The sequence below is a fragment of the Larus michahellis genome, chromosome 1 (assembly GCF_964199755.1).
Source record: "Larus michahellis chromosome 1, bLarMic1.1, whole genome shotgun sequence".
Classification (NCBI taxonomy): Eukaryota; Metazoa; Chordata; class Aves; order Charadriiformes; family Laridae; genus Larus; species Larus michahellis.
The window spans coordinates 39,722,799-39,747,021 of NC_133896.1; the positions used below are offsets into that span (position 1 = coordinate 39,722,799).

General features: G+C 40.0%; 1 protein-coding gene across 6 annotated transcripts in view; it reads left to right on the top strand.

The window, feature by feature from the left end:
* Positions 1 to 1,254: 1,254 nt before the first annotated feature.
* CNOT2 (CCR4-NOT transcription complex subunit 2) overlaps positions 1,255 to 24,223 on the top strand; it is a 92,360-nt gene continuing 69,391 nt past the window's right edge. For 2 of the 6 annotated variants that reach the window (XM_074573133.1, XM_074573151.1), the window contains exon 1: positions 1,398 to 1,474. The gene's annotated coding sequence lies outside the window, so the exon portion shown is untranslated. Of the gene's footprint in view, positions 1,475 to 2,273; positions 2,450 to 24,223 lie in introns of those variants that run through there. The other 4 variants (XM_074573160.1, XM_074573170.1, XM_074573179.1 and 1 more) reach the window with 4 other exon arrangements.

Consider the following 24,223-nt stretch of genomic DNA (forward strand, 5'->3'; position numbering starts at 1 on the left):
CCATCCTCAGCACGCTATTGTGCTGCACAAAAAGGTGGTGGCATTAAGAAACTGGTCTCCTACTTTAGATGAAAGACAGTGCTCTTTCATCTTCAAAACATCTTTATGTTGACAGACGTGTTGCTGTAGGTACTAACGTTTCTATAAAATATTATTGTTGTGTAACCTATGGAATACCTATTTTTTAAATTTGGTTTGGTGCTCCAAAATCAAACCTGAGAAGAAAGTACACGTGTGAAATTATTGACAGAAACCTGCTATTTCTGGCAAAGTATTATACCTTTTTGATTGAATGTTTAAGCTTTATGATTATTTCATAACAAAATTAAGGCGGAAGCACCATTGTTTTTCTTGATGAAGCAGAGAAGCCAGTTCATAAACAATGTTGGCCTTGATCCTGTGAAGATTTGTGTACAGGCTTAGCTTTTGTACCGTTGATAGTCTCATTGAATTCAAGGGCATTATTTGCATTATGAGTGTTTTGTGCACCTGTATTTGCTACACTGGAGCCATTGTTATACATGTTTTCAGGGCCGATAAATTTAAAAAAAAAAAAAAAAAGTCCGGTTCTCTCATCTTGGTAATGCTTTTCCATTTTAATAACAAAGTGGATGGCAAGGCCTGCCTGCCCAACGCTACCTCACTGACAGAGAAAATAAGAACTTTCACACAATTTATCTCATGGGGACGGTGGTATCTGACCGAGATCCTCCGCAGGCTTCCGCACAGCCGACAAGAAGGCCCGGCCGTGCCTTCCGCACCCCGTAACCCAGGGAGAGCAGACAGGCCCGGGACACGGGGAATGGGACTCCCCCTCTGGACGCTCCCCAGGGAAGCACATCCACCCGGGGTAGGTCTCCAGAGTCCCCGGGGTCTCCTGCCTCCCCAGGGTGAGAAGAGGACTGGGGACCCCCGCTGTCTCGGACCCTACTCGCCCCCGCACCCCCTGGCTGGCTTGGGCTGGCTGCGCCGGCCCAGACCGCCCTCTCCCCTCACAAAATGGGGGCCGGGCCGGTCTGGGCGCCGCCGCCCCGCTTGCCTGGCCAGCAGTGCTTCTGTCAGCGCCGGCGCCTCCGGCCGCCGTAGGCCAGTGGAGCGCGGCAGGTCCCGGCAGCCCCGCGGCCTACGTGCACCGCCGCGGCCCCGGCGACGTGCGCGGCCCCAAGCGCTGGGCCGCGTCTCCCGCGGGAGGCGGAGGGAGCGCAGCCGAGCGAGCTTCACTGCTCCTTCTTCCTCCTCCTTCTCCCTGTCCCCCTCAGGCCCGCTCCCCGCGGGGTGGCTCCGGTCGGCGGCGGGCCGGGCCGGGCCGTGCGGCGTCGCTTGCCCCCGCCCCTCGGCGCTGGCTGCCGGGCCGAGCGGCGGCGGGGTCACGGCGGCGGCGGCCGGCGGGTCAGAGGGTAAAGGTTGCTCCCCCAGCATCCTCCGTGCTGGATACTCAGCCATCTTGGATCCGCGGGACAAGAAAATTCATGCGGTGAGTCCGGCCCCGGCCGCCCCCTCCCCGGCCCCCGCTGTCGCCCCGGGCCCCGCCGCCGTCCCGGCCGCGGGCCGATGAGGGAGGGCCGGGCGGCGGCGCGGCCCCCGGCGGGGCTCTGCGGGCCCGGGGCCGTCCCGCCGGGTTTCCGTTTGCTTTTGTCTCCGAGGGGGAGCGGGGGGGACGCGCGGCGCCCGAGCCGGGAGCGCAGCCGCAGGCCCGACCCGGCCCGCCGCCCCCCGCCTTCCTCCGCGGCCGCGGGCTGCGGCGGCCGCCGGGCGCCGCTCCGGGGCCGGCCGAGGCCGCGGCCCAGCGGTGTCTGGGCCCCGCATCCTCCGCGGCCGCCGTTGGCAGCTCGCCCCGCGGCCCGCTCGGCCCGCCCGGGACGGCTACTTCCCGCCGCCGCCGCCTCGCCGCCGGCCCCGGGCCTAGCGGCAGCCGCCTTCGCCGCCCGTCCCCCGCCACTAGCCTCCCCCCGCCGAGCCCGTCTCCGCGCTGCGGCGGCGGTGCGCGGCTGCTCGGCCCCCGCCCTCCGCCTTCCCCCGGACCCGGCGCCGGTGCAGCGAAACCTGCCACCCACGGCCGGGGCTGCTGCTGCTGCCGCCGGCCCGGCTGCCGGGCGGCGCCGGGCTGCGCGCCTCAACGGAGTGGCCTTGCGGCCTGCTCCGGCGGCCCCCCGGGAAGGCCCGGGGTGAAGACAGGGGTGCTGCCGCCTGGTTTTCTTTCGAAAAATATATATTTTATTTAATTATTTTTTTTTCGCCTGCACCTTTTCCACTCTCCTCCTGGCGGCCGTTAGGGTGGTGTGTAAACAGGTTCTGGTGTTCCCTGGGACGTGTTTGTAAAACAAACTTGGAACGGACCGAGCAGCTCTGCCGAGCGCAGCCCCCGGAGGAGGGAGCCGGCCTTCCCCTGCCCACCGGGGCGGCGGTTTGAGGCTTTGGCCTGAACCTGTCCCGGGGGGCGAGCCACCAGGTGCGGGTTGTATGTGTGGGGGGGGAGAGGTGGGACAGGGTGACAGGTTAGGGATGAGAGGGGGACACTGGGGGACTGGGGAAGGGTGCAGGAGGCAGTGTTTGCACTGTAGTTAGTGTGTGCTTGCTCCTGACAGAAGCAAGGATTTGCTTACAGGTATCCTAGGTTTGGCTTTTCTGTTCTGGGGTGGTATTTTTATTTTTTTTTTGTGAAGCTACAGGTAGCTTTGTTCTGGAGGTTTTGTAATATGAGAAAATGAAAACATGCTTGTGTTAGATGCGGACCAGCAGCTGAAGCTGCTGATCCGCATCTAACACAAGCATGTTTTCATTTCTGCTTTAAGTCTCAGGGAAAAACTTGTTTCCAACTTTGCGCCGTTTCATCCCCAGGGGGAAGATAAGAACTTTTTGCACCTCCTTCTTGTATATGTACATGTGCGCGTGCGACTTGAGTGTGTGAGGGAGACATTCCTGTGTGCCTGCACGGCAGTAACATCTGGTGCTGGTGACTGGCTGCTAGCCTTAACTCTTCAGCTGGGGGAAGGGAGTTTAAGATGATCAAACCTGCTGTCACATCAGTTAGTGGCAACCTTTATGTTTCTGGAAACTTGGATATGTTTCAGACTGTTAAGACATGTAAAGACCTGCAAAGGCAAAATAATTCTTTAGGTTTATATTGCAAAGGCATCTTTTCTTGGGCCCGGAAGAATTGGTGTATGCGTGTGTTGATGTACTTTGAGTTCTCTTAGCGTGGTGGTATGCTAATAGAACACAACTTGCAAGATCCGGTTTTATTATCTTGAAGACTGTGTACGTATCCAATGGCTTTTTTCCCGCCCCCCCCAGTTTCCACTATTGTTTATGTTGAGAATTCAGCCGGCATGCTAAACTTTAAGGTGTCGACTGCTTCTGATTTTAGGAAGGGATTTGAATACTTGCTATCATGAGCTGACTGACTTGACTTGCAAGTGTATTTCCGTTTCACTTTCAGGAAGCTGTTGATAAAGCTAAGAGTGTAGTAGTAGATAAACCTTGTCTACAAGTCTCTTTTAGAAACTTAATATTGCTGTCAAAGTAGTCATTGTTATTGTAACCCATTTGTGTGTCAGTTCTACTGACAAATGAAAGCAAAAGCCCCTGGCTAGGAACTGAAGATAAAAAAAATCCATGGAATTTATATAAAAAAAATTAATTTTCTTTAAAAGAATCTAATTTTAGAGAATTGGTATTCAGTGGAAAAAATAGGGCAGTTAACATGTCCTCAAGTTTGATGCAAAAACTGCCTGTTTGCACCTGAAAGTCTCGGTCTGTACCTCATCCCCTTCGTATGAAAGTTGTGTGCGCCTGCAGTGCGATGGTAGCTCTCAGAAGGTATTTCTGCTTTATTTACTATACTAAATGTATTTCTGTCTAGATAGGAATTAGTTCTGAAATTGGAAACACTATTGCATTTTTACCCTCTGCTGTGTATTTTTAAAAAATTTTACTTATTTTTGTATTGGTGCAAGGGTCTTTCTGTTGTGTAGTAATTGCAAAGTTGTAACCTCATTATAGCTTTAAAGCAGTCTTGTATCATAACTTTGCTTATTAAAAATACCTTGTACCTCCTTGGTGTTATTGACTCAAGAAGTGAATAGAACTTAAAAATACACCATAGTTGAATTAAAATAGAGGTTTCTGGTACCTGGCTTTCTGACTTGATCTGGAAGCTGAAGAGAAACATTGAATTGCTTGTTTTGTTATGAGGTAGTATAGAGAGTGCGTGTAAGCTTCCAAGTACAGAATTTTGTTCTAAAGTAAGTAGATCCTTGTATTTAAACTCTTAACTTTTTAAAATTATGTCTTCCCTTAAAACTCTGATGTGCTTGAATATAGATTTTTAAAAGGCACCTTAAAAAATGTGTTCTTAAAAAAAAATAAATATATAACTTAAATTCTTGGCAGAATGCTTGCTATATTTATTGTGTGTGTTTCTAAATGTTAGTTTAGATAGAAAGCTCTGTGCCAGTTTATATAAAAGTATGGTACCGTAGTAAGTCAAAACAGTGTTGTTTTTTTTTGGCCACAGATTTAAATGATTGCTCTCTAAGTGATAAAAAATTCTTTTTTTTTTTTAGTTATTATTAATACAGTGTATAGATGAATTACAGTGCTTGTTGTCAAGTTAAGTTAACCGTGCCCCATCTGGACTTTTGAGATATAGATAAATAAAAATTCTATGTAGATGTTTTACACAGAGATCTCCTAGTATTTTTGCTTGAAATGTATCCTGATGTCTCAGATACACTGTATTGAGCAATTCAAAACAACCTGTTTCAGTTGTGTTTCCTGGATAGAGTTGACCTTTTTTCCTTTTTTTAATTTTTTTTTATTTTTATTTCCAAGTCTGCTTTAGCACATACATTCTGTGTTTGTGTGTGTTGCATTGGTCTCCTGACCCAGGTTCCTGTAAAAACATAGGAACAACTGAAAGTTTGTGGGTAGTCTCATTGACTTAAAAGCACCTACTCGCATGTTGACAGTTCGCTAAGTGCATGAGAGTTTTCAGGATGGATGCTGTATGTTGGCAGCTAAGTATGCTTTTATTGAGCATTATAACAGCGTAGGAAGAATTGTGTCAAATGAAATTATGGCACAGTAGGATGTTTACAATTGTTCTTAAGGAATTATTTTGTTTTTAGTGAAAGTGTTTGCATACCAAGCATGGTCTGTGCTAATCAGTAAGAGACTTCTACATAGGATTTAAAATCTTTTTGTGCTTGTATCAGCAAAAATAAAATTAAAAAAAAACAAACATAAGATGTTCAGATTGCTTTTAATTTATGTTTTATCTTTCATTTATAATACTTTGCTAAAAATTGAATGTTTGTATCGTGGTAGTGCGTACTAGCTCAGCTTCTGGTCTGGTTGTGTAATAGGCCCCAAACTAAGGTGTAAATGATCCTCGCCCAAAGAGGTTACTGAACCCCACTGATTTGTCTTGAGATAGTGTTGGTTATCAGTAGTGTTACAGAAAAGCATGCATTATTTTTTCCCCTTGACTTGCTTGCTCTGCCATCTGACTGCTCTTTACACTGCTAATATGCTTAATTTCACAACTCTCTACATTTCCTAGGAGGATTCTTTTCAGATTATGCTGCTAGGTTAAAACTCGATTATAATTGAGACTTTTTTTCAGACACATACTTCTCTTATTGAATTGCAGTGCAAGAGCTGTTGATCAGAAATTCATTAGTAAGTAAACCATTGTTTCCTCCTGTTTTCCTTTTGATTTGGTAGAATTTTTTAGGGGTATTCTTAAGTATAATCTTGTACCCCATGTCGCTCGTGATTCTTTTTGGCTGCAGTGACAAGCTTAATGAACCTCTGAAGCATTTTAAAAGTTCTGCCTTCAAATTTTTTATGTATTTGAGTTCAATGATGGTTGGATATAGTTGGCTGAGGTCAAGTTATTTGTTAGAAGTATAGTTTATTTAAAATGAAAGCTAGTATAAAATGCCAGTGTATTTGCAGGAAGTAAAATGGAAACTCCTACTCTGTATTACTCTTGCTGAGCAGAAAGTAATCCAATGGATTGAGCATGAGTGTAAGAGCTGGAGCATGCTTTCTGTCTTTCTGAGTTACCTACTGAAGTAATGGGTGACTCTGGGTAAGTCATTTAACCAATTTATAGCCACGTTCTAGTCTGTAGTAAGAGGATAATGCTTTCCTGTGTTTTACTTGCATGGTTCAAGGCTTCTGTGGAACTAGATACCAGTAGCAGTTATCATATCTAGTTAGAGAAAGCAGTATTAAAAACCCCAAAATGGTCCTGTCCCAGATTCAGTAGGTGGCAGTTGTATTGTTCATCCTTGCATGTTTCAGAATTGCATGTCCACAACATTTTCGTTACAATCTAAATATGTGTGTATTTGAAAACAATAGCAAGGAGTTACCAGGCACCAAGAAGAAGCAGTATGACTAATTACATTAAAACAACCGCCAACTATTTTAAATTATAAACTTTTAATGTTTAGATTTGTAGGCAACATCTTGGCAAACAAGTTTTTCTTAGGCTACCTTCGTAACACAGACAATGATAATGTAATATCATATATTATCTTTTCTGTCTAAGAATTATAGGAAAGTGCCCGTCCTAGTGCAAAATAAGTAACTACTGCTTAGTGCCAGTGGACTGTGTATTTGTCATACACTCTATATGACTGCGTGAGTTTTTTCTTTGGGCTTCCCCAGAATAGTATTTTTCCCCTTCCAGCCTACTAAAACCTTGCATTGTTTGAGGTAGACTGGCTATTTTTTGTAACTATTTTTGATGTGTTTTCTTGTTCTAATTGTGAAAACTGTTCTTGCAAAGGAAGTGCTGCCAGAGAATTATAATGATGGAAAAAAGGTCTGCCAACCTTCCTTCTGTTGCTCTGCTGTGTAGGGGACTTGTTCAGGTATATGCTTGGAGTCTTTCACCATTCAGTAGTAATGCAATTTGTGAGAAATTACTTGTTGCATATAAATATATTTAAAAAGAAGGTATAAAGTATGAAAATAGCTGTGAAACAGGTATTTTACATAATAACTCAGTTGGCTAAAAAAATATATAGAAGGTGGTGGTCTCTCTTCTTGAGAGTATGTACCAAGCTTGTGATATGGAGAAGTGGGTATCTGAAAGGATTTCAAAACAAAGTCTAAACTTTATGCAGTGCCGATTTTTTGAAAGACTGAAGAGGTGATGAGCAATTCTGAGCGTTAGAAGTACCTTGTAATATTGTGTCCACTTGTAAAACAGTTTGCAGTAAAAAAATCATTTTATATGAGGTATTTGATTAATCTGTTGCAATGTTGGTACTGTTCTTGATACTTTGCTATGTGATGTACCCCTTTCAACATGTCAAAAGCATCATCATAAGGTAGAAAGGTACCTCATGTTGAAATCTTAATTTTTTGGCTTATTTACTGGATGTGGGTGGACATTTCTAATAAGTTGATTCTTCAAGATCAAATTAAGATCTTCAAGTCTTCAAATTAAGATTCTTCAAGATCAAATTAATACATGAGAATTAAGTATCTCTATTTCACAGTGGAAGCTGAAGTAAATTCAGGTTCCTGCGCTATTGCGATATGGAGTTAATATTATTTGTATTTGTTTAGGAAAGTTGTTGGCACTTTCAAGATGCTATGTTTGGGGCAATAAATATGTGAATTGTTTTCCCCCTAATTCATGGAAGTTCAGTTTTATAAGAACATATATGTTGTGGGACATCCATGATGAAACAGGAAGTATTCCAAATTTCTTGGAAGTCTAAAATGTAGTTAGGTGCTTTTCTGAGCTCTCCTTATCTCAGGTAGGTGTGTATTGTGACTACCAGTATTTTCATAGCAGTTTAATTAGGAATTTGCAAACTGTTGATATTAGTTGTGATCCTAGTCTTTTATTTGTCTCCAAAATACACATAACTCTAGTTTAAATTACGTTGTTTTTTTTTTATTAAAAAAATTAAAAAAGCACCTGGCAGTTCTTTCAGGGTCTTAACTGCAGGTTCAATTTCATGCCTCCCATTCTAAAATATGCTACTAGATTGAATTGTTTTTTGTAGGAACAGCTCAACAGGTCTTGAAAACTGGGATGGCCAAGTGTAGGTCTGGTTGGCCTCGTGAGAGCAGGCATCTTTAACTGTGCCTTTATAACAGCAGGTGTGTGTTCCAGCATGCAGCTGCTGGACTCTTCTGTACTAGTGAATACCTGCATCTGCAGAGTCTGCTTTTTAAAACAAAAACATTCCATGAGGTGTGTGTTAAAACTCAATAGACTAAGCCTAGTCTGCGGGCCATACTGTTAATATACTTAGCAAAGAGCCTGAAAAGGAATAGCGTAGGCTGCAAATGAATAAACAGTGCTAGTAAAGTGTGTTCATAGTGGGATGCGCTTAATGGATTGTTTTATGCCTGTATCTGCAAGAAATAGGGGAAGCAATATTGATAAATTCAGGTGGGGTTGTTTTGAAGAGCAGTGTGATGCATGACCATGAAGTTAGCTGTAATTTTTTTTTAAATCGGTAAGAATGAGAGGAACAGTAAAAATCAGAGATGGTGAGGGAAGAGCGGACTTTTATCTAGGAAAATACATGCTGAGTTCATTCTGCAGTATCTAGTGCTGTTTAAAGAAAGCAAACGCCTAGGAAGCTTCGATTCCGTTTTTTTCAGGAAATTGGATTTATAAGATTAGTTTGTCTCTCCTCCTCAGTGTATGTGTATGTATATATAAAAATTTAAAAGAAGATAGAAGTTGTGTTTCCTATATATACTTTATATATGAGTTAATTCAAAAGTTAAGCATTTAATTTATACTTATAAATATATTTATATATGGAAACTTCAATCAGAAAGAGGAATTAAGACTCAAATTATGGTCCTACAAGCCTCATAAAAAATGTGACCGGTAGAGGAAGGAAGTCCCAATTAGTGCACCCTCTTGTAAAAGAGATAATCTGACCTGATGTAGTATGTATCCTGTAGGACTGCAGCTGGTCAGGCAGCCTATGAGCACATGCAGACTTCCAGAGTGTCTGTACCACCACTCTTTTCCCTGGGGCAAGGGGGAGAGAGAGTCGGGAAGAGATGTGGAAAAGAGGAAATTTGAGGGTTATCATGCTGTGGGAGAAGTATTAGGAAACAAAAGAACAAATCTGTAAGAAACTAGTTTTTAGTAGTTCTGCTGCTTATGGAAAAGAATATATCTGTATTTGTGATTAGTAGTGTGTGTGTGTGTTTGTTTTTTTTAATGAACCCAAGTTGACTTCTTAGTCTCAGATGGTTCAGTATTTTGGGGGATTAGCAGGCGAGAACTCTAAACCGAATCGAATCTAATATTCTGCTCCAACTGAGCAATTGTTCTTTGTGCACGTTGATGTAACTGTCCGTGTCTCTGCAACAGATTCCAGTGCAGTACTTAATTTTGTAATGTGCTTCTAAAAATAAGTGCATAGTCTTATGTAACACTTCTTGTATTGTTAGCACCTAGAGGCTTCATCCCCACTGGTATGAAGCGGAACACTTCCTACATCATTTTTGATTGTGGCTGTTTACATTTGAAATATTTTCCCTGTCAGTGTCTGTGGCCAAACAGTAACTTTGCTTGTGTTTTTAGGAATATCAAATATCTCATTTGCACTGTTAGGTATGTTACTCCTCTGCATTTGCAGAGTTTTACAGTATTATTTTGGCATATCTGAGTGAAACAACAGTTAGAAAGTGCTGTATAGTACAGTAGACATTTGTTTTTCTAATTTAAAGAAGCCCAGTGGATTTCTGCTCACAGGTATGTGCACTTCATATGTTACACTTTCTCAGAGACCTCTCACATAATCTGGCTCTGCACCGTAACTGTAATAGTTCTGAAAGTCTGTGGATGTTGCAGACGTGAAAAGGAGATGTTAGTCGTATTAATGCAACTTTGAGGGCAAACTTGAAATATGCTTGAACATAGACCACTTTTTTCAGTATTTTAGGTGACATTTATGATCAAATTATACTGTTCTCTTAGCTGCTGTACACCTCTTGCTGTAGTCTTAGCAATGTTTTGATCTCTTTAATGTGACTTGTCTCATGCTTTTTGAATTCAGGCTGCAAATACCATGTTAAATTAAATGATAGAATGCATCATGTCTTGGTGATAGGATGACACCTGTGCAGAACAAACTTGTCATAGGTAAATAATTTAAGGAACAGAAATTGGATTTATCAAGAATTATAGCTTTATTAGAGAGTAACTTGGTTCTCATTTTTCACCACTTTTTGAAGTAGGTGCTGTATTTTTATATTAAGAGCACAGCTGAAATTTCAGAGTAGAGGATCGAAAATTGAGAGCCTCAAAATTCAAGGCCAAAACAGAGACATCCATTGTTGGTTCTATTACTGTCCTTATAAAAGTTCATTTTCTATAGTGTTGTTTACTGATATGCCAACTGCTTCATTTTACAAGGTCCTTTTCTTTCCCTGAGGGATCCTGTAGTTCAGCAAAGAGTGAATTCAAAGGGACCTAAGGTCTGAAGGAATAGATACTTGTAAAACTAAACAAACAGGTAGTCTCTTCAGTAGGTCACAACTTTAAGAATAAAGGAGATTTTGTAGATGCTTTTAATGATTGTTTTAGCTGAACAATTCAAATTCTTTAATTTCCTGGCAGTGTGTAGGTCAGATATCCAGAACTTTGGGGCCAGGGAAGTACTGTCAGCCCTCAGAGTTCCTTGTCAACTGTGGAGTTAATCCTGAAAGACTGAAAAATTTGTAAAGCTTGATATTTATGACACCAGTAGACCACGCTTCAGTAAGAGGATTACCCTTGCAAAGTATGGGTTACCTTTTTCCTTCCTGAGGCCAAACAGCATATATGCATGTTCAGGTAGGTAGATATGCGCTGTTTCTACATGGGTAAGTTTTGTTTCTAGGTTGGACTTGGGTTGTTGAGTGGATGAATGGGCAAAGACAGTAGGTGTCAGCCTGCTGTAAGGCCTGTCATCCTGTGCCTTCTCCCTTGGCCGTGGGTCTTAAGAAACCCTCCTGACCCAGCTTATGCTTTAGGAGGAGGAACCCCAAAGCACTCCACCACCCTTCCTGGAGGCCTGTGGGCACCATCCTCTTATCCTGGTGATGGGGAGGCAATCCCTCCTGTTCTTGGGGAACCGATGAGTGTGCTTGTGAGGGGAAGGAGCAGGATGTCCAACATGAAATTGTTGTTACTCAGCTTTGCCCTGTGAATAGCAAAGTTTTGTGTTTTTTTTTTTTTTCAGTCCTGGGCTCTCCAAAGAGCCCTGGGACACAGCTAGAGCACTGTGGCTCTCAGGGAAGGAAGGACACTGATCTGCTGGCACTGACGGACTCCCGAGTGCCATGTTCTCTGTGTAGAAAGCCAGGGAGTGTGCCCTAGCCAAGGTGGAGCAGGCACAGGCCTCTGGTAGGCAAGGCGAGGAGCAGGAGGGCAAGGGCAGGGGAAAAGATCCCAGAGAGGAAGAGCCTGTGCAGGCCAGGCCATGGTGTTCTGTGCCTGGTGGCCAGCTCGGGCCTAGCCTGACAGCTAATACTGCGTGTGTAGAGGAGAACTGCAGTGTTTTTATAGTAAATACGTTCCTCTGTTCCGTTTGGTATTGTTTGCTCTTTTTCTACAGTAGTAATCCAGGGAGCCAAACACAAGAATAACACGTTGGTTGTGTGTTTCAGCATTTAAGTACCCAGTCATTTTATAAGAGTGTACCCCGGCGTTTCCTCACCACAGCTGTCTGTCCGTCCATCTGTCCACTGGTAAGAGAAAACTGCTAATGTTGAGAAGGCCCTGGCAGTTGTTGGCGTTTTATCACCAAGTCTTCTTGGCCTGCTTTGGGCAGGGCTGTGTCAGGAAACTGTTGGTATCAGTAGGTTGACTGGGGGGTTGTTAGGAGAGGGGAATTTTGTGAAAAGAATTTCCTATTTATTTTTGCCTAGAGTGTCAGTATGTGCTTTTTACTTTAAATGCTTAATTGTCCTGTTAATATAATTTAATTTTGTGAAGTTAGTGTGTTTATCTTACATTCAGCATATAACTTGCTATTTATGAAAAGTCTTAGGTTTTTGTGGAAGATGGTGTAAGCCACCTTCCCTCTCTAATTAGTTAAAACTTTGAAATTTTATGTCAGGTTTATTTAGTGTCTGCCTTTTTGACTTGCAACATATAGAATGAATGGATAGTCTTTTCATTGACTAACACAGGGTCAGAATGAGCTCACAGCCCTCTAATGTTGCCCTTGCCATGGCACTCTATAAAACTGTGTGGATATGTTTTGATTTTTCTTAGGTATGGATATTTTGGTTGTGAACGTGTTTTCTGTGAAAACTCTTAGTCACTAATAATTGTAGCGACACTTTAAAATATCTGTTACTGTTTTTACTGGAAAGTAAAAAAGCATATAAAACCACAAGAGAATGACAGATTTTGCTGAGAAGGTAAGCTTGTGAAATTGTTATGCCTGAAGAGCATTTGAAATAATCCAGTTATCAGTGTTAAAGTCTAATACTGAAACAGGGAGGGGAAAAAAAAAAAGTGAAAATGGTCTTCCTAATCAGTTGCCTTCATGCTTTGTAGTGTCAAACCCAGAAGACATACCAACTTTTGCCTTGGTTAACAAAAGAAAATTGTCTTTGGTATTGTTTCTTCTCTCTGAGTGCTGCTACCACAGTTCTGCCCACAATATCCTTTTTTCTTTTTTTTTCTTTTTTTTTTTTCTCTCTCCTCCGAAGAACCACTCAATATTTTTCTCTTGGAGGTGACAGTCCTGTGGTGGCAGGGTAAGGGTGCTATCTTGAAACAAGATGGACAGCTGCTGATAGAGCAGGTTCGGTTTGGGTTCCACAGCAAGGTCTTGGCATTTGCTGGAAACCTCACCAGGTCCTGCTCCTGTCAGCAGTCTGACCTCTATGACACTGTAAAACTGGCAAAAATAAAATCGGCAAAAAATCAGAATTACAAATGGCTAGATTACTAATGGAAATACATCCCTTGAGTAAGAATGAGACCCCTAATGATACCTTGTAATTATACATCTCTTATGAGGAGCTAATTTAAATTTGGGGTTGATGTATGAAGTGATAGTGATTAAAATCTATGCAACACTGCTGAGGTGGTCATATCCCTCACATTCATTTTGTAATAGTTCCTTTATGTATTTTTATAATATCAAATATACTTTGAAATTCTAGCTATTAAAGGTTTCAATTTTTTTCACCTAGCGTGAGAAGCTTTGAATTGGGTTACTATTTAAATCTAGAGAGGAGTAGCTATGCTCCATGAAGTGATGAAGGTGTTCCCAGCGTTAGTATAGGCACAAGCTGTAAACTTAATTTCTATCTGAAGACGGGGTTTTAGATAAATGCGGAACACTTCAGCTAGCCTTTTCTGTCTTGTGTGCTCCCAGAATGCCGCCTTTTCTACCTTATGTATTCTTCTAGCTTGGTTTTTTTTGTCCCTGTACTTTTCTTTCTCTTTTTCATCTATTCTTTTCGCCCTCTTTCTTCCCCAGCAATTTAAGATTGAAAAGCGAAGTTTTGGATTACCTCATTGTTCTTCCTGATGCCTAGTCTTTGTATTGCCATGTCATAAACTTGTCTCATTTTCAGCTCATAAACTGAGAGGGATGTAGGTCACTGCTTATATGAGCATTTGAAGTTTTGTTACAGAGAAACCCCTCCCTCAGTCAGTACATAAAACCCTGCTTCAATGAATATTAAAATTGCGAAGTCAAGGCAATCTGAATTTAAGAAAAGCTGGAATAAAGGTTTTCTTTCCTATTTTAAGTCAGGTTCAATCTGCATATCACCATTGTATAGTTTTTTGATCAAATGCTGTTTTTCCCGGAGGACTCTGGCATCATTTGCTGAACAGGATGCATGGTGTTTGCACATTGAGGTGGTTCTTTTTTAGTCCCATTGTTCAGATCATGCAATCCAAAATTATAAGTAAATTCTGGATTAATGTTTTCTCCCCAGTTTTTTCATTAGTTTCATGGAAGTGCTTTGTAATATGTTTTTGAAACAGTTATGTTTTTATATTGCCTCCCTGAGGTGACAGCCATGCATTACAAAGAGAAACTGAGGCATTGGATTAATATTTTGTAACAGAAATATCTTTCCTTTAATTTGCAGCTGTGAATCATTAATGCTTCTGCATAGACTCTTGGTATACTTCAAGCAGAAAGCACTGGTGAAAATCTTCGTGTGGCTCCCCATGATTATTAAAATAAAATTAAAAGAAAATAAAATACTCAAACCTTAAGAGACAGGCATAAAATCAGTTTACATACGTGACATTTAAACATCTTAGCTAGACACATTGTTTTCTTTCTATAGTCTCTGCCTCATTAATTAGAAGAGGATAGAGGTACATCTTGACAGTGGTCCCCGGTCCATTGACTGTACACTAAAAGAATGAGGAAATCCAGAAATGGTGGGTATGACTCCAGGATCTGAAGCTCCACATGCTGTAGTGGCTGGGTTTTGGGAACTCTCTACTTTTGCGTTAGCATCTTGCACATCTGTCTCTTTCTCTCTGCAGTTTCTTTTTCTGTTCCTGTTCTGAACTCTAATTCTTGTTCTGGTTTCCTCCTCCCCTGTGTCCTAGCTGTACTCCTGATGGCACCTAACTGATTTTTAAGAGAATTAAGGTATTTCTCAGTTCTAGAACAAAATGTCCTTAGCTATCCTGTGGCTAGGCTTACATCCACACCATTGCACAGAGGTCTCATGCAAGAAGGTGAAATATGCATTGTAGATCAGCAGAGAGAAGTTGCAAAATTCTGTACGATCTCAGTGTAGTGTGTGAGTGGGGTGGTGTTGCAGAGCCTTACAGCTGAAGCAAACTTGAGTAGTTCTTCCTTGTGATGGTACACAGTGCCTTCCTAAGACAAGAACATGCCCTGCTTGTCAGCGTTGCACAGTGTTCAAGTGCCAGAGCATCCAAACAGACTAGATCTTAAAATGTTTTCAGCTGGAGGGGGAATATTTTCCTATTTAAAAACATTCAGAAAATGGTTGAACTATCTTAGTTACTTTAAAAAAGAAAAAAAAAAGTAAATCTGATCACTTTGTCCTGAAAGATGGTTAAAGGAGGTATTTGGGCATAAAAGGCTTGTGCATTCTGTAATTTGACCAAGTGAATGAATATGGGGTTTTAAAAGCAATGACTAAGATTATCCAAGACAGTATTACTGCCTATGCTGTCTGTAACAATGTAAGTTGCTCTTAAAAGTAAAACCAAATCAGTGTGTTTTCATAGCTTTTTCTTCTTCCGAAGTAGTGCATTTGAAGGCAATTTTAAACAAGGTCCAGATTAAAATGCATTTCATGTGCATCCAATTTATTGTGCACTACTCTGAATATGGAGTATAAGAAGAGCTACAGAAAATTTCTGGAAAATCATTGGTCTAGAAGTGTTGGATAAACCTCAAATTACAGGATTGTTTTCAGAATTCCTAACTTTAAAACGTGATATGGTTTTCAAAGTGAATTATCTGCTGAAGATTTCTTTTGAAAATGGTGCTGGATTTAAATGCTTAGAAAAAGTATTTTTGCTATCTTGATTTTGTTGTTGTTTTGTTTTCTGAAAACAAGCTTCACTTGAGGAGAGAAGTTGTACTTTAAGAAAAAAATGTGGCCTGTAAATCCATAGGAAGATTACTGGCATTTATGAAAATGCATTGGAAAGCGGGGGTTAGCTGTAACCTCATAGTTAAGGAAAGACTATCAATGCTACATTAAAAAAAATTTTGTGTTGTAAATGCAGATACTTCAGTTGTAAGGGTATAGGAGGGTTATGTAATGAGGAAAAGGGTGAAGCAATTAAAAGAGAAAGTGTTTGTTACAAGAGGAGTGAATGTTCTCAGGTGAGGTGAAGGCTTTAGTTTTATTCGGTGTGTTCACCTACATTAAAACTATCGTGAAAATAGTAAAGATGTCTATTCAAGTAACATATGACTCATTTTCTCCTCTTTGTATTTTACAAGTGAGGCAGTTAATACCCAGACTCAGCTGTAAATCTTTGGGTGTCAATTTAATATCCAGATTTATCCCACATATCTTCCTCCACTTAATTTTAATACTTCAGGTGAAATTTTTCTCTTCTGGCTTTAGCCGTCTAAAAGGTAGGCATCTAGGCCTCTAGAAATCCAGGGAAAGAACTGGGAGAACTTCTTATATGTCCTTGAAAACACGTGCATGTACCAGAAATGAGCATTTGCTCTCTGAATGAATACGCGTAACTGAACAGAGTATGTGTGTTACGGTAATGTGTGTAACAGATCACATAGTCTAAGTGCTGCTGTACCCTCTTCCTTCTTTTCAAACTGTAATTGTGGCAATACACATACAGCAAATCTATATGTTAAGCAAATATGCTGCAGATAATATTCAGTAATTTTCACAAGGATGGACTTAAAATATGTAACTGTGACATTGTGAGTTGCTGGAGTGAAACTTTCCCCCTTTATGCTTCAACTTCCAGGTAGAGGAACTTTTTTCTTATTATGTGGGTCTCTCGTTTTCTGCCTGTAACCCAGGGTTTTGGTAAAAATCTTCCTATATAAATAGGCAGTAGCAATACCAGACTTGTACTAAAGCATAAAAACCCAAGTAAGTCTTGTATTGCTATAGCAGTTACAATATAATGTATTAACAACTGTGAAACCTTGTAATAATCTTTAAAAAACAAAACAAAAACAAACAAACAAACAAAAAAACCCAAAAAAACCACCAACAAAAAAACCCCCCCAAACAAAACCCACCACATTCAACAATGTATAGTCACTACTATGGGATTATGCATTTTTTGAAGACTGCCTCTGTCTGCCTGGGTGAATAGTGTGTATTGAGATCACAAACGAGAATGCGGATAGCATATTTTCCTGTGAGGGGTCAGTTCTGGACTCTTACTTTCTTCTCCCTGCTCTGTCAGGCCTGTGTTGTGGCGCTCGTCCTTCTTAGTGAAGGGCCTGTATTGAATTATGGTTTGTTTACTGGCTTTTCCGACCTCAGGCACAGCGCCTCTGGGATCTTTCCTCTTAAACCTTCTTTGTCTGGGAAAACCAGAGTCTGTAGTTTATAAAACTTATTTAGATTCTTTGGGCTGAAAAGTGTGATAATTTTTTAATGTATAATTTTATAAAGATGTGTAGTGTTAGTGCATAGTTATGTTAATTTTGCAAACTCTTAATTCTGTGCTTCCCCCTTCGGATGCATATACAAATGATTGCCAGTTTTGACTAAAAGTATGTTTGAGTTACAGTTTTGTGCTTATTTTTAGAGAACCAGAACAGTATAAATTGAATTAGGTGTAAAATATGCAGAATAAAAAGTTTGCGAGCTGTGTAATTTTTGCTCCGTAAATGACTCGGTGTCCTCTAATTTTGTGCTTCTGTTTAGATCTATTGTGAGAAAGCCCTTACTGGGCCACCACGCTAACACTATGAAGTTAGCCCAACCTCCTTAAAATATGAGGTAGAGTTCTTGTCACCAATTTCTGTGTCCCAGCAAAGTTCTAAATCAGGCTGTGTTGCCTCTCAGCATTTTTTTTTTAGTTTGGTTTTTTCTTTTTAATTGAAGTTTTGTTTGTCTATGTCAAGTCAAGTATGTAATGCACTCAAGAATCACTAAGTTTCGTTAGTGTTAAAATTGATCTTTATGATGTGTTTGTTCTTTAAATTGGCTATTAGACTTTACAGCTGTAGAAGTGTGCTTAATACTGATGGACTTACTATAAACATTTACTGTGAGATATTTATTATTTTTTTTTTTAAAAGAAAAGAGTTTTGGATCAGTAAGAAATGTAATGGTAAAAATCTAATTTTCTGAAAAGAGGTAGATGTGGAAGTGGTTAAAGGAGCCTCCATTAGGGCAGCAGAAGTATATTATTCCCATATACATCATGTAACTGACACATGTTAATCATGATGCACTTCAAAGGGGTAAACTACTGAAACAGTTTCTTTCATTTAGGCTTTTATCTTGGGATGTTTGGTTATAATTTAGGATCGCTTTACTCTGAAAGAAAAGTATGAGTGGGTTAATTGTATTTAATTGAAAACTTTTTCTTAAAGGATTTTTTTTTACACTGGAGCCATATTAAATGACATTAAACAGTAACTATGCCAGTTAGAAAATATGATGATCTTTCATACTTTAGTTAGAACTTTTAACTTCAGTTTCATGTGGTTTTGAAGATTCTTGAAGGGTCAATTCTTTTAAAAAGTGAAATTTCTTTTGTGTTAAACATCAGCCTCACTAGATTTAATTTTAGTATTAAAGCCTATAGGTTCTCGATATTGCACATAATAGATTTAATAGTGAAGGTGATTCTTTTTTATTTTTTTTCTTCATCCTGTTACAGAGAAGCCTAGAGATTTCTGGAATTTTTCTATTTTTTGTTTTTAATTCTGTAGTGAAAAGTATATGTTTACTCTGGATTTGCAAATATGAGTCGCAATCTCCAGATTGATAGGAAGCCATCAGGTATATATTACAAAACTGGGCAATTGTTTTCTTGCATATGGGTTTGTTTTCAGGGATAATACAACCTGAGACTGTGTCTTTGCTACCTTTTGCAGTCTTGCAGAATTTAGTAAGTGGTTCTCAAGTGAACTTCTTCCTTGTCGTGGGAAAAGTAAAATTTAGGATTGCATATTGAAAAGTGCCTTAAAACATCTCAATCCCGCAGTGTCACTTTCATTAAACCAAGTTAATAGTTCAAGTTTTTGTCTTTCTGAGAAATAGCAAATCACACCCCCCCATTCTATTACAGTGCAGAGAAATGCCTGTGATATCACTAGCTATCGCAGGTGATTCTGGTCCTGACCTCAAGATCAGAATGGTGAGTAAAGGAGATAGTGAAATTAAAAGCGTGATGTCCACTCACACGTATCTTCAGCTTGTGTTCAGACAGGAGACTGACAGTACTGTCTTTAACTTGTTTCAAAGCACATCTTGATTAAGCAAACGCTTTGGATTATTTATTGCTTAAAACTACCTGATGGCCTAAGTAAGGTCTCTGACCCTTTAGGTAAGTAATGTCTCTGTTAAAGCGTTAGCAGAGACATTACATAGGTATTAAGCCTAGCTATCCTCAGGTAGTTCAAAGGGCCTTCCCAGAGGGTTGTTACAGAAAGTAAATGTCCAGATCCAGGGATTCCCCTGCTGCAGCCAAGTCAGGTGAGGCACAGCAGATTCTGGATCTTCTGTCTAGGACATCAGTATCCTGAAAGGTACTGCTATTTGTTAAACGGGTATCATACAAGGAGAGTGTCCCCTGAAATGCTGTTCAAGAGTTTATGAAGCGAAAGTCATTAAACTGTTCTTCATTTATATGATTTCTCTGATTTCTTGCAGCTTGCTGTTCCAAGGGCATAGAGGAATAAGCTTTGTCTCTCAAAATTATTTTTCCTTCTCTGCCTTTCTTGAAAATGCCAGTGTTACCATTCATAGCCTGCAAAAGGTGTTTTGTATAGGAAATGAAAAGCCTTAGATGGAGACGTTTTAGAAAAAGTGTGAGGTAAAAAGCAATGAAGGTCTTGGACAGCATGGGCTGTTCAGGACAGCATCATGTTTTTCTTTCTTGGAAGCAAGAGACAGAACCTGTTTGTGCAAGGTGATAGTTTCCCCTAGAAAGCGGTGAGGGAAGAACCATCTAAACCTATTTTGCTTTATTTCTGTGGTGTTAGCCTTCCAAGTGAAATGTCAACTGCAAAGCAATGGCTTTGATACAGCTGTGTCTGAGCAGACTATTTATGATCATCACCGCCGGAAAGCGCTTTGCTCTTCTTTTTTCTTCCTTCATTCATAAAAGCTTCCTGGCAAACAACAGTCTGCCAGCACAGGTACCTGTATGGCAGGCAAATGAGCAAATAAGCATAAACCAGGGAAATCCTGCCAGTCCGTAAACTGGCTACAAAGTTGCTGTGAGAACCAGTGGAGAAGTTGGTTGGCAGAGCCTGCTCTGATAAATCTGGAAGTCGTTTTTTCACTGTTCATTGCTAGACAGGCTTGCAAGCACTGCCTTAGGCTCTAACAATTATCTCTGATTTCCAGCAAGGCAGCTGAATTAGAGAACTGCTCCATCAGGGAAAGACAGGAACAAGTTTCTAAAGAGATATTTCAGGTAGTTTGCTGGGCTTTTCTCCAGTTTAAACGTCATCTAGGAAGCTATTGCTGTTCTTGGTCCTTCTCACAAAATTAGATTTTGGAGGTCATAGATGGAATATTTCACAGATGGAGCAAGATCCTGGCTTGACAACTAATTTCAACATGTCATTGAAGTAAGATGTTGTGCATCTGTTCATGATGTGACTAATATGATACTTCACGGAATATCCATTTGAAATTGTGCAAGTCGAGGTGAAGTCCGAGGTCCTTTTCTGCATGGGATGCCTTTTTCCGTAACTGTCTATAGTGAGTATACTACTTGTTTTGCACAACATTCCTAGAATAATTTCTGCTTTTTTTTTTCCTGCTTTGAGTACTTAAAGGTGAGTATCATGCCAGTAAGCAAATGGGTAGAAAGGTCCTGTTGCTTTCTGTGTTTACCTTTTCACAAAAGTCACTTGGTAAGTTCCTAACCCAAAATAGAAAAGGTCTGTTGGGACCAATCTGCAAAAGGAGTTATGGTAAAACAAACTTTATGGGGGAGATAATTCAAATCTGTTGTCTTGCATTGCTCTAGGCTCCTCTGTTTTCTTCATTTAGTTTTTGTTCTGTTTTTGTCTATATGCCTGTCTTATCCAAAGATAGCTTTTTGATATTTTCCGAACAGTCAAATTACTTATGGGCTTCTTGAAGTGTGTCTGTTTCCAGGAGCCAAACCTTCTGTCTTTCTAGTAGTAAGTCCTAAGTCTGGCTCTTAGCTGCTGCAGGCTGAGTATCCGTTATAATAGGCTTATAGAATTTATTTCTCTAGGAATAAGTTTTTATAGTAAGTTCTGTTGGTCTCACTTTTCAAACTTCAGATAGAGAAACAGAAGCTGCATTCCTTGCATTCTGTCCGTAGGGAGGGAATGAAGGAGGGAACCCGTGCCTTTCAGTAAAGAGTATAAACCTGGGATTTGCTCTTCTGTGTAGTAGCAAAATATGCTAACAATTCCCCATAACTTCTGTTTGCATTACTACTCTCAACTAGTTAGGGTCTATCCAGTACTAGCAAATATTCAGTGCAAAATTTTAGATTTAGAGACTCATTGATATGCAAAGAGAGGAAAAGTAGAATAACTTGTATCTTATTAGTTCTCACTGTCAATATTTGATAATACCGTCAGCCCCGTTTCTCCTATCTGTTGCTTTTGGTGTTTAAATCATACTGTCTGAGACCCTTGGATTTTTTTTTCCCTTGTCTCACTGTTTTTTTTTTATGCTCTTGTCAGAAATGAGTGAAAGTGGATATAGGGTATGTCCAATTCAACTCAAAGCAAACTCTAAAAGAAACCTGATATTTAGTTTTCTCTTTATCTAAACAGAAACTGTTCTATTATGCTTTTTTCAAATCATTTATTATGAGAATGTATTGAACTTTCAAAAAAATTGTTTTGCATATTGATACTTTAACTTAAAACATATTTGGAAGTCCAGATATGTACAAGAGCAGAGATTATACCAGCATTATTTTTTTTAATTGATTTGTCATGGAAAGTTGTCAAATATTTTTGTTTTGTTTTGTTTTTTTTTTGTTGTTGTGGTATTGTTACAGGAGCTATTTTAAGGGATGAAAGGCCAGCAAATATATAGCAAGAAAAATTTGAATGTGAGGCAGCCTGTGGATGATACTATTGGGAAAACTTATTAAAAATATTATATATTTTTGTATTTAAATCTATGTAAATATCATTATCTCTAGCATTGACTTTGGAGCATTTTTGAATGTTTTATTATGCATGCATATCTTTTAATCTTAATTACATATAGTCAGTCAAGAAGATCTCTGGGTGCTCATTCCTGGAAGCTTAATTAATTTTAAATACTGCAGGAGATGGGTCTGGCATACATAGTAACATTTGTAATACTGAAATTCGGTGTAAAGCCTTGAGTGTTCTAATATACCTTCCCTTAAAAGAATGCTTCTAATATATTGTAAAATAATCAAAGCAGTGCTCTGTATAGCTGTATTTATGAAAGAGCCTGTGTAATGGCACATTTAGTTACAAGATCCTTGTCCTTTCAGATATATCTGTGCTAACTTTAGAAAGTGAGCTTTTTGTCTTTAGCTGTCATTTAAATATTACTAGTGTCTCTTAAGAACTGATGAGTGGAACTACTGTTCTGGTCCATCAACAAATTAAGAGTGTGGAGTGACACAGAAATACTAAAACAATAATTTGACCTAACGAGTTCTTACATTGTCGTCTGTAATACATCAAAAGAAAAGACATTTAGCTCTTCTTTAGCTTAAAGAGCAAAAGGCTGAATAGTTTTCTGACTTGAGAACTGAGCACGTTTATAAGAGAAGAGATGAATAAGCTTCATGTTGTTCTTAGGTACTTGGATTTACTATACAGGAATAAAGAAGAGTTTTCTAATCAATGGCAAAATAACCTGGACACTGAGCAGCTGGAAGAAACAGGCAAATTGGTTAATTGACAGTGTTACCTTGCTCTTTCTTTTAAAGGGAATGTAAAATCTGGATGACTCTTAGAAGGAGTAGCTGTAGCCATACTTCTACATGTTAAATGCAATTAGATTTTTGTAATTTTGCTTGATAATTATATGTACTCTGCAAAGATTGAAATGTTTGAAGAATTTTAAGTTGTTACCTATTTCCCAGTCTTGAAACTTAAGCAGTGAAGTCCAAATTTTTAGTGTGGACAGAAAGACCACACCAAAGTCTGTGGCCAAAGACAGTTATGCAGGTGAACCTTCAGTTATGAGAGAATATGCTATATTTAATGTGAAAACCAGCTTTTCTTGAAATTCCTGTATGAGGGATATGTTACTAGGGGGGAGTTGTAGATCATGTTTTTCTTGGATTTTCTCCTTGAATTTTTCATCCTTGCTGCCTATTTAAAACAAGAGGAGGGAAAAATGAAGGGAAAGGGAAAAAGCTCTTCTATATCCCTCTTTCCCTCCTCAACATAAAGAGGGAGGGGGTGACTTAGTCACATCTTAATTTAGAATCGATTGGGCCATGTTGGTAATGGTAGGATTCCCTGTGTGTAAAAGTACCTGCATTCGAGGAGAGAGTAGCCCCAATTCCACACTAAACATAGCTTAAGACACATGAGTTTCTGATTTGACTTCAGTGAGGCTAATTGTGTGTGTAGTGTTTCGAGTTGAGAATTAGGATGTATAAAAAGAAAATAGAACAGTGATTGAAGGGACATTGATGATTGCTTTGACTTTTTCTAATAACACACTTTGAATAATGTACCATGAGGCCTTTTTATTTATTCAAATATTCTTTTTCCCCTGCATCTCTGTTGCTGATCTACAGTTTGCTGCAGAAACTCTTGTATGTCAGCAAAGGTATCTTTGCCAGTCTGTTCTCGTTCTCCTCCTCTGCTGCCGGCTGGCTCTTCAGGGGCAGGGTTGTTTCTGGTGGTTGTTGCTGTTGGAGGCCGTGGTCAGTCTGGAGTGCAGAAGCAGCACACAGCATCGATGGACAAACCAGGAAGTGCCAGTAAGAGTGAAACCAGTGATCTGCAAAGTGCTCTCAAACCAAATGAGCAAAAAATACTTAGAATATTTTCAGTAACTTTCGCTGATGATTAGGCATTTGTTTGTAAGCAGAGCTGACAAGTGCATAAACCACTGTTTCATGGCTTTAACAAAGTCCGCAAGAGGTATTTATTGAACTCATGTGCTGTTGTCTCTCTAAGGAGTATGTGTATATTAAGGGTGAAGGCATGTCTCCTTATCCTTGTAGTAGTAGGTCCTACTTAGGAGATATGTAGCTGTTTATCATGAATTGCACTTTTATTTTCCTCATTTGTTGCTGCATTACTGTAAAATTGCTGTACTGGCAACCTAAAAATAAGAGCATTTTGAGATTATCTAATATCCATTTAAATAGCGGTGGATAAAATGCTTGAAACATTCATTGGATATTGTACTGTGATGTTGGGTTAAATGTAAAGATTGGAGGAGAGCAATACACCTGTGTCTGGACTATGTTGTTTGAGTAAATTAAACAAAATAGCTCTGCATCAGTGCTTCACTGTGCTAGACTTGCACAGGTGTGTGTTAAACATAAGATGCTTGAAGAATTATGGAGAATGAAACTTGGAGAAATATA